General features: G+C 57.8%; 1 long non-coding RNA gene across 1 annotated transcript; it reads right to left on the bottom strand.

Moving 5' to 3' along the window:
* Positions 1 to 6,301: 6,301 nt before the first annotated feature.
* Positions 6,302 to 8,186, bottom strand: LOC123277361 (uncharacterized). Its single transcript, XR_006514250.2, has 3 exons — positions 8,093 to 8,186; positions 7,556 to 7,677; positions 6,302 to 7,049 (listed from the first exon to the last, which is right to left on the bottom strand). It is a non-coding gene; the product is annotated as an uncharacterized lncRNA (long non-coding RNA).
* Positions 8,187 to 10,044: the final 1,858 nt, after the last annotated feature.

Raw genomic sequence — 10,044 nt, 5'->3', positions numbered from 1 at the left:
CTCTTTCCTTTGCTTTGATGATGCAAAGTGTCAAGTTGGGGAGACTCATGAGGCAAGGAACCGGGAGTGGCCTTCGGCCAACAGCCAGCTGGGAACTAAGACCCTCAGTCTAAGGCCTGCGAGGAACTGATTCCCGATAACGACCACGTGAGCCTGCGAGCAGACCCTTCCCCACTGGAGCCTTCAGAGGAGACCCCAGTCCCAGCTGCCGTCTTGAATGCAGCCTTGCAGGAAACCCCGGAGAAGAGGACCAGCTAAGCCAGCCCATATTCCTGACTCACAGAAACTGTGAGATAAGCAGCGTGTTGTTTTAAGCCCCAAAGTTTGTGGTAATTTGTTATGTGGCAATAGAAAACTAAAACACCCACTTAATACCAGTCACTGAGCTTGCCCTCTAAAAAGCTTTCTCCGTAGAGAGCAGCTTCAGAAATGTTCTGACATCTGCGACACATGGCAGTTTCGAGTGAACACCCCTTATAACCCCGTTTCATGTTTGGGCGGAAAACAGTGATTAACAAAGCCTGGGCGAGCGTGAGGCATTTAAATGTGTCTGCTATTTCAGAACCTTTCAGAGCTCAGCTGAGAGCTGCTACACCGATGAAACGGCTGATGATAACTTGGAGGAGGAATTTGGGCTGTGGAAGAGACGGTGAAGAGGAGGGGCTTCGAAATGGTCCTCAGGTGGATGATGGGGTGTCCAAAACGGCCCCGGCCATGAATGGAACTTGGTAGGAATCAGCCTGTCACCCGCCAGGCCCCGTTTCCACTCTCTGACTTATGTGATCTAACTTCTGAACAAATATTTGATGAGCACCTACTGAGTGGCAGGCACTGTTCCAGACACAGGGACACGGCAGGGAACAGATGCCGTCGCTGCCCGTGTGGAGTACACAGTCCAGTGGGGCAGCCAGTTAATAAACCAACCACACCAGACGCATAAAGGCTTTTCTGACAGTGGCACCTGCTGCGAAGGAAACCCAAGAGGGTCAGCTGATGAAGGGCGGCGGGTGGAGCTGGTGACTTTGAGGAAGATCTCAGAGAGTGTCACCGAAAGCTCGGTCTCTGATCCCAATGCCACTCCAAATAATGAGAACAGAGTCTTAGGAGAAAAAGGAAGGGCTTGAAAGCAAGGGCCAGTGCCCCCAAAATTGCTTGCTCCCCGTGAAGAAACGGGTAGGGGTTTTTATTTGGGAAACGGCAGACGAATGTGATCAAAGGGTCGTGGGTTCGCGTGAGCCTTAGCCGCAGGCTGGGCGCACAGTAGGTGTCTGGAACGTTGGTTGCTGGTTGCTATTGTCATCACTGCTGCTGCCACCACGGGCATCTTGCCCTGCACCCTGTGTCTGCCCTGGGGGCGTTGGGAGCAGGAGGGGAGGACCTGCTGAGGGAGCAGCTGAGGACAACCATGGACACAGTCAGAGTAACTCCTGCAACCGTGTGCACGTGGTGTCCTGCCCATTTCTCTGGGCCGAGGGGCTGTCTGCGAGCTCCTGAGGCTTGGTCCCCAGGCAGGTCGGAGGATGGTCTGGGGTCTCGGGTGGGGAGGTGGTGGGTCCAGCTCGTCCTGCTGCTCCCTTGGCCCGTCCCCCTCAGCAGCCACGGGGCCTGCTCCCCGCCGAGCTCGGAGATGTGGGGCTGTGCTGTGCAGGCCAGGGCTCTGCCGTCAGGTCTGCGCCCTCGACCCCAACACCCACCTTACAGGCTGCTGGGCACACGGAGGCCAAGACCTCTCAGGGTCCAGTGGGCACAGCCCTCCCCCCGACTGCCAGCTGGAGAAGGAGAGGGCGCCTCCCTGGGTGACCCGCCCGCTCACTGCGGATAAATGGCATCTGGTGGCCACGTCCACAGCGGCTGTTTCCTGGTGCCAGGGTGTCCCATCGCGGGCTGCGATGATCGCGGGTCCTGGAGTCAATGTGGAGGGTTGAGCCGGCATTTAGAGTCCCAGAGTCCACAATGGACCCAAACAGAACAGATTAGGAAATACGGGGTGCGGTGGGCAGTGGGGTAGGTAGTATTTGGGGAACTTCTGTGTGTGTGCGTGCGTGCATGTGTGCCTGTGTGTGTGCACGCATGGTGGGTCACACTGTGAAATGCATATCTGACTGTGGGTTGCATTAAAAACTGTTTGAAACACTCCGTCTCATGTGACACCCGGGGCCCAGGGGTCCGGGTGCTGTTGATTTTGTGGAGGAGATTGTAAAACTGGAGAAGGAAAGAGGAAGGACGGCAGGCCAGGGTCCTGGTGGGCGGCCCCACAGCTGGCACAGTGACAAGTCCCGGCCTCTCCCTCCGTCTCTCTCTGGTTAAGCCACTCGGCCCTCCTTGTCACTGCTCTGCACCTGGTTTACCGCTTTCCCCTCTTCATGGTGCCCATGGGGGAAGATGTCACCACCATGGTTTCGGCTCTTGTTTCTGTCTTCTGCCTCCTGGAGCATCAGCTCCCCCAGGATGGGAGCCCATCCCCTGAGGTGCCCAGTGCCAGCCCAGCGCTGGTGCACAGTAGGGCTCGCCAAGGCCTGGGGCACCCAGGTCACCTGTCCTGAGGATGCAGAGTGTCTGGGCAGGTGTGGGGGGCAGTCTGAGCGAGGAGTGAGCCCCAGAGAGCGGCCCGAGAGTCGTGGGCTCCTCTTTCTGAAGGTCCCGCATTGTCCCCTGGATGAGGACGAGGTTGGGGGTGAAATAGCGTGAAAAGCACAGCCAACGTTAATTGGATCACAGTTGTTGATGCTTCCAAAGCACTTCCTGTGGGAGATTAATCCCAAAGATACACGACATCCAGTAGGTTCTAAGCGCCCTGCTGAGATGACGTGGGTGGAAGAAGAACACGCGTGCGGACTTGATTCCATCTCCCACGTGGTCCCGAAGTCACTGGTGGGATGGGGGATGGACATCCAGGGACAAGAAGGGAGAGAATTTGACACGTCCACCACAGGGTCTCCAGTGAGTGGCATGGTCAGGTCTGTGGAAAACCCGGGACTCCCCGGGGCAGGTCTCCAGGCTTGCGCTCCTCGCCCTCTGCGTGTGGGACGGAGTGGGTGGTGGGGCTGGGGAGGAAGGTGGAGGTGGAGAAGCTGGAGAGAAAGGGGCAAATCTGGCTCCTCCATCCACAGGGATTCAGAGCGAAGTGCCCAGACAGGCCTGGCAAGTCACAAGGAGTGAGGAAGGCTCGACCCCACCAGCTGACAGCCAGCAGGCCCTGAGGGAGGACCACCTGCCAGACTCGTTCCAGCAGGTTCTGGATATGGACTCAGCCAATCCCACAGCCCTGTCGGGTAGGTTTATCACAGTTTCATCGTAGAAGGGGAAGCACCCAGGGAAGGAGATCGCCCGGGTCCCACAGCTGGCAGGTGGCATATGGACAATACAGGACAGGAGCTTGGGTGGCAGGTCCTGGGCCTCCCTGTTGGGAGACAGTGGGGAGGGGTGGAGACTGTGGCAAACTGGGAGCACAAGCCCGTCTAAAGGGGCAGCCTGGACTTTGTGCCACCAATTGCTGCTATGAGAGGGTGTGGGCCCAGGGTGGCCCCATCTCCTGAGACCTCGGGAGAACCAAGCAATTGATTCTCAAGGGAGACCTCTAAGTTGTCCACATGTTGACGTTGGATTCATATTCCCCCAAAACACTGAGAGGGACAGATAAGATGCGTCTGCTGCCTGGTTTTGGGCCATGCATCCACAGTGTGACCTCTGACCGTGGAGAGAATCGTTCATTCTAGAAAGTCCTGAGCCACAAGGGTGTGTGTGGTGCTGGGCTGGGGGGCGCAGGGGTTAGAGAGGCAGACGAGATGAGGGCGTCCCCCGGGCACTTAGACCCGCCTCACAGGTCAGTCACGTTCAACCCGACGGCCCACCAAGCTGGTGCTGCTCAGGCTGCGGAGCTCAGAGGGGGCGACCGCTGCTTTCCAGCTGGGGGGCCGAGGAGGGCTCTCTGGGGGAGGAGGACATGGTGTGGGTGGGATGTGATGGACACAGTCCCACCTGACACAGCTCACGGCCTGGAGTGGACAGTGGCCTGCATTTCCCCGGGGTTGCCCTGGGGGCTGGGAGGTCCAGCAATGCTGGGCGCGTATTTCCACGTGGCCTCCGCTGGCTGGAGACAGGGCTCTTCCTGTGGCCAGGACCCCCACCCCCATCCCTGCATGAGTCCCCTGACCCCCAGGCCTGTGGGCATTTGCATCTGTAGCCCCCACCCCCCTTCAAAGCCCCCAGCCCCACTGGGCCAGTGCAGGGCAGGTTCAGGACATGTCCTCCTGCCCCCACGTGGGCAGAGCTGACCCCTCCAGAGGCCAGGATGGAGGCCCCACGGTGACCGTGTCCCTCACAATGGCCGTCTCTCTTTACAGGGTCACTTTAAGAATGCCAGGTGGCAGGCGCCTGATTTTGGCATCTGACACGCTCCCACGAGCTCCCTGGGACCAGAGCAATCATCTTTTGTAAGCTCTGATGGGGAACAACTGGCCACTGTCCTTTAATTAGGAGGGGACGTGCTAAGCTATGGCCTCCTGCAGGGCTCCATAAATGTCCATTAAATTGGCCTGCGCACTCTGTGGCTCCCTGCAGACCACGAGGGCCCACTGAGGCCACGGAGCAGCCCCCAGCCCCAGTCTGGCTCTGGAGTCGGAGAACAGCCTCTGAGAGAAAATGCCAGTCCGCCAGGACTCCTGGCAGCCGGTCAATGCGGCAAATTATTTCTTGTAAATTACTTCTTAAGACTGAAATCCGGGCAGGACTCCGCAAGTCCACGGGCCTCTATTATCTGCTGGTTTTCAGCCGCCTGGGCGCATCCGAGGGCAGGCTGCTCATCTGTGGCTGAGGGATGTTTTGGAAACCATGGCCACCCTCTTCAGCCAGGTGCCCTCTCTGCCACTTCCCCTGCCTTACGGAAAGACGGTGATGGCCAGGAGGACGCGGTGCCAAGCTTCCTCTTGTGCATCACCAGGAGACCTGGGTGTCAGGTGTGATGGGAGCCATTTGAGCACCATTTCCTCTTCTCCCTGGGGGGCACTACAGGTGGTATCCCAGGCCCTCCCCATGCTGAGGGCCCACCGTTTGAGGCTGTGCCTGGGCTCGAGGTGGGGCGGGTGTGCAGGACACGACTGAAGGAGGTCAGACCACAGGGCAAAGGTTGCAGGTCGCTGGCGCCGGGGGCTGGGAGCACAGATGGAGATGTTGATGCCCACCCAAGTCACGCAAACCAGAGAGAGGGTGAGGAGGGAGCCCCCGTGCCAGGGGCTGAGACGTCGGGGTCCCAGGATAGTGGGCACTGAGACTTGGGGTGCCAGGGCAGCAGGGGGTTGAGACGTGGGCAGTGGGGGGCTTCAGAGCACAGAAAGGAGCAAGTCCTGAAGCGGCTGCCTTGAGCTGGCCCCATTGCACTCTGCTTCCCCAGACTCGCTGTCCATGGAGCCCTCCTGGGAGGGAATCCGCCACCCAGGAACCTGCAGGCCTCTGTCACTTTGTCTCCCTTTGGTCACTGCAAAGACGGATGCTCACAGCCCCACTGGTGGCCGATCGTGGTCCCTGCTCCCTGCCCTCTCCCCGTGCCCTGCCCCACGTGCTTGCTGTCTCTGCTCCTGGTTCCTGGTGTCGTGCAGCAGGGACAGCACAGGCTCGCTCCCAGGGCTGGTGTGTGCCTCCTGCAGAAAGCCCCCCACAGCCTGGCCCCACCTAGGAGGGGGGTGCTGGTGAGTTTTCATCTCTGTCTCTTCCTGGTACTCCCATGGACCCCTCTCTCGGAGCCTTTCCCTGAGTCCTCCCTGTGTCACTGTCCAAAGCCCCCAGTGACATCTCATCCCCTGTATACACGTGGCTTCAGCCCAGCCCACCAAGGCCACCCCACTCAGCTCTGCTGCCTCTGCAGAAACCCCCACAGACACCCCTTCTCCTTCCCACGTCCCATGGAAACGCACGGCCTGTCCCGGGGAAAGCTACATCTCAGACCACACACTGCACCAACTCCCCCAGCCCTCACTCTGGGCAGACTCCACCCCGCTATTGCCTTCTTCTGCCCCCTCTGCAGCAAGCCCCCCACCCCCAGCGCTCTGGGTTGACTCATCGGGCTGTCGTCATGGCTGCCTCTCTGCAGAGGGGGCCAGAAAACATACTCATCCAGAGCCCGGGGAGGGGCCTCCACAGCTGGGTGCGCTGTGAATGCTGCAGCCCCGAGTGTGTAATCGGCAGCCCCGGGACCCCTCTAGGGGTTGGGTGGGGGTGGGCAGGAGAGCGCAGGCTAAACAGAGAGCACAGGGGAGGGGCGAGCCGCAGGGGTAATTAATTTTTCTTGAAGGTTTATCAGGCTGTCATTAATTTCTTTGTCGCGTGTAAAAGTGTAGGCACAGGCTCAATGAAGAGTGACGTTCTGGTGCCAGCCACGCTTGTCTTTTAATCACACCCTTTGCATATTGATTCTGACATCTTGGTTTAATCACAGGTGGTTTCGAGGCTGCTGTTGTAGGATCCATGTGCAGTTTGCGGGGCTTTCTTACCTCTCCCAGGGTTTGTGGACGGGACCAGGGCAGCACTCTGCTGCTGCCTCCCTCCGCTGCTGGGTCTCTGTGCAGCAGGGGTGTGATGGTCCTGCTGGAGGGGCTTACTCGCTAAGCTGAGGGCCACAGAGAAAGAGCACCTTTCAAGGGTTGGCCGAGACTCTTATGCCGGGAGGATCGGAACGAGGAATCCAGCAGGACAGGAGCATACAAGTTCACAATGAAGGAAAAGGTTGATGAAGCAAGACTCCTGGCCGGTGGCAGTCCCTGGAGCCTGTGAGGTGGAGAGGCCACGGCAACGGGGACGAGCCCCCAAAAAGTGCTGTGTAAGCGGAATACAGAACCACACCTCCTTCTCGGCAGAGGGCGTTAGACTGGGGCTGTGGTGGCTCAGCGGCTTCTCTCGGGGCCCCCGTGAATCCTGTGACTGGCCTGGGTTTTCCTCCACCAGCTCTGAGGTCCTGTCTGCAAACTCCACGAGCATTCAGGATTTCAGGGTGTCCTCGTCCTGAGTGATGACCATGAGATGAACCAGGTCAACTCATATTCATGTGATGATATGTTCTGTGAATATATGGATGCATGTGTGGATTTGGGAAACTTGTTCCTTACAAGCACGCTGTGATTATTATCCCCATACAGATAGGGAAACTGAGGCTTAGACAGGTTAAGAAACTTGCTCAAGGTTCCACAACTGGTAAGTGGTGGGGTTGGGATTTGAACCCAGGTCTGGCCTGAGGGCCCTGACTTACAACTACTGAACGGTCCCAAAGGTCCTTCTGTTCTTAAAGTCTGTGGTTCACTGACCCCCTCCCCATATCTCCGGTGGAGACAGTTATGGTAACAGCCCACCCACATCCCCAGTGAAGACATGCCTGGCCTTTGCTGCCTCCAGTCTGAGGGCAAGCCTTGGTTTTCTGGAAGATCGTCTGGTGTCAGGACAGACTACGGACTTTGGCAAGTCTGGGCAGTGATTTCCCCCCTCCTTCTGACAAGGAGCAATTTTATCGTTAAAGACGCCCCCGAGGTCCGGTTAGAATGTGGGCTGGTTTCAAAGTGGCCGCTCTGACCTCCGCGGACGTCTGCTGACTGTATCCAGCTGCTCTGATTCCGCCGCGCCGGCCCCAGGCCGAGCACTGGGAGGACTCGTCCGTCTGGTCCTCACGCAGTTCTGTTATCGCCACCCCCGTTTCTAAACAGGGAGACAGGCACAGAGCAGTAATTGAGTTACTTAGTAAGGGATAGGGCCGAGATTGAACCCAGACAGCCTGGTGCCGGGGTCCACGCTCTCCACCACCATTCTGTGTAGCCCCCCAAAACGAGTCCCTGGCTGCAACTGCAGGGGCTTTTGTCTGGGGGCTGGCAGAGGACATTTCTCTCGGGTCCCACAGGGCCCACTGGGAAGGGTGGGGTTGGCCGTCACTCAGATTCCGCTCCACTGCCGTCTCTGCTGGGAGCCCCCTCCTGGTTCCCTCCCGTGATCTGTTCCTTCTCCTCCTTCAGGACTCAGGTCAATGTCCCTCCTGGTCCCTGAGTCCCCATCCAAGCCCCCACGCCCGTCACTCCCTCCCTGCAGCCTGGTTAGCTGCCTTCCCAGCGCGTCTCACCCCAGGAAATCCTCTCGAGCGTCACTGGAGTGATTTCTTGCTCATTGTCTGTCTCCCGCCACGAGTGCACAGTCCGTCCATGGGGGCAGGGCTGGGACCACGGCTCCACCCCCAGAGCCTGGAGCTGTGCCCGGCACAGAGCACGTGCTCAGCAGAGCCCGCTGGATGAATACCACGCGCTGGCCTCTGGAGGATGCTGGAAGAAACCTCCAAGATCGCCCCCTCTGACCTGCTCACTTGACAGAGGACAGGGTGGGAGGTGGGGGGCTCCGGAAACTGTGCCCCTGACCACCTGGCTGCACTGCCACACGGCACACGTCATGACACACAGGACACGGGTCGCCGTGGAGCCCATTGACTTTCCAGCAAAAACGAAGCCGTCTGTGCTCAAGACTCAGGTCAGCACGGAAGCCACTCCACGTGGACGCCTCAAATCAACAAACAATGCCCTGTGCCCTCAGAGGGACGCTGAGGGGGCGGGGGCAGTGTGGAAAGGATGCCCTCCACGCATACCTGCATATGGGGGGACGGAACATGAACGGGGGGCTGCTCACCTGTCCCAGCCAGGATGCTGTTTCAAGCCAGCCTTCTTCATTTGGCTTTTCTCTCCTGGAAGAAATCCTGACATTTCGTTTTATTTTTTGGCTCTTTCAGTCTGAGGAGTGATGGGCCACTGGCTGCGGTGGAATAAAAACTGGGAAGCTCTGCTCCCCTTGTCACATCCTGAGCTCAAACCAGACGGGGTCCTTAGGAGGTGACAGCCGACAGCATTAAAGAAAGTGTCAGCAGTTGCCGAGGGAAGATGTTCTCCCAGGAGAGGAAGCTGGGGAGCCAGCACTCACGGTCTTGGTGGGGTCTCTTTCTAACACCTAATTGCGCCTCTCAGCCCACCTGTCATTGCAGAGCCGCCTGGAGAGCGCGTGACGTGGGTGAAGCTTCGTTCCAGGGACAGCTGGTGTGGCAGGACCCTCGGGTCCCAAGTCCAGGGTGCGGTTCCCAGGCCTGGCGCTCCGGCCTCTCGGCTGGGCGACCTCTGGAGATTCTCCCAGCCTGACAGGTCTCTGTTCTCCTCATCTTTACAACGAGCAGAACGAGCCTGTCCCGCCACCTCCCAGGGCTGTTGGGGGTCACCTCCGCTGATGGACGCCAGGACACACGCTGGCAGCGTGTGTGGCTGCTCTCTGCCTGCAAATTATTCCAAAATCTGGTGCCGAGTTTCTGATTCATGACATGTTTTTATACCTGTTTAAAGACCAATTATTTCAAGCCCCTTACTCTGTACCTTCTTACCCTGTGTTTCTAAACATTTTTGTGCATGTTTTACAGTATGAAATATATTTTGCATCACAAGGCAATACACACTCATATTTATATATCTGAGACAAAATATGAACACTGTTTGCTTTCACTATCTGATAATCATTCTATTCTATTCTATTCCATTCCATCTTCAAATTACTGTCCAAGATGCACTAGATAGATGTGAACACCCACAAACAGCGCCCCAGCTGTGTTTTAAAGCTCCCCCGTTTTCCTGGGGCTCTCTCTCATGGCTGTTGCTGCAGCGGGAGGTTTTCTCTGTTGACCAGTTGGTGAGGTCCTAAGCTGGGGCGGTGACTTCCATTCTTTGCATTGCCCACACCGGACACCGGGCCTGGCACAAAGGTAGTGCCCCAGGAATGCTTGCTGGCTGGATATCACCAATCCTTCTCTCCTTTTCTCACATTTTGTTGTAACTGTCTAATTTGGGGATGCTAAACCCTCAGTAAATAGCATCCCCTTCTCTTTGCAGGAATGGCGAGGGTTTAATGGGATTCTATGACAGGCATCAGAGCTCAGAACGGAATGGCTTGGCACCCTGTAAAGAGCTCACCCCGGCCAGTGATGCCCCTGGGCCTGGCCCCCGCCGCACCTCCCACACTGAGTTTTGAAGGCATTGTGAGTGTCAGATT

The sequence above is a fragment of the Equus asinus genome, chromosome 15, assembly GCF_041296235.1.
Source record: "Equus asinus isolate D_3611 breed Donkey chromosome 15, EquAss-T2T_v2, whole genome shotgun sequence".
NCBI classification, from domain to species: domain Eukaryota; kingdom Metazoa; phylum Chordata; class Mammalia; order Perissodactyla; family Equidae; genus Equus; species Equus asinus.
The sequence above is the reverse complement of the archived record's forward strand: the minus strand, read 5'-3'. Positions and strand labels throughout refer to the sequence as shown.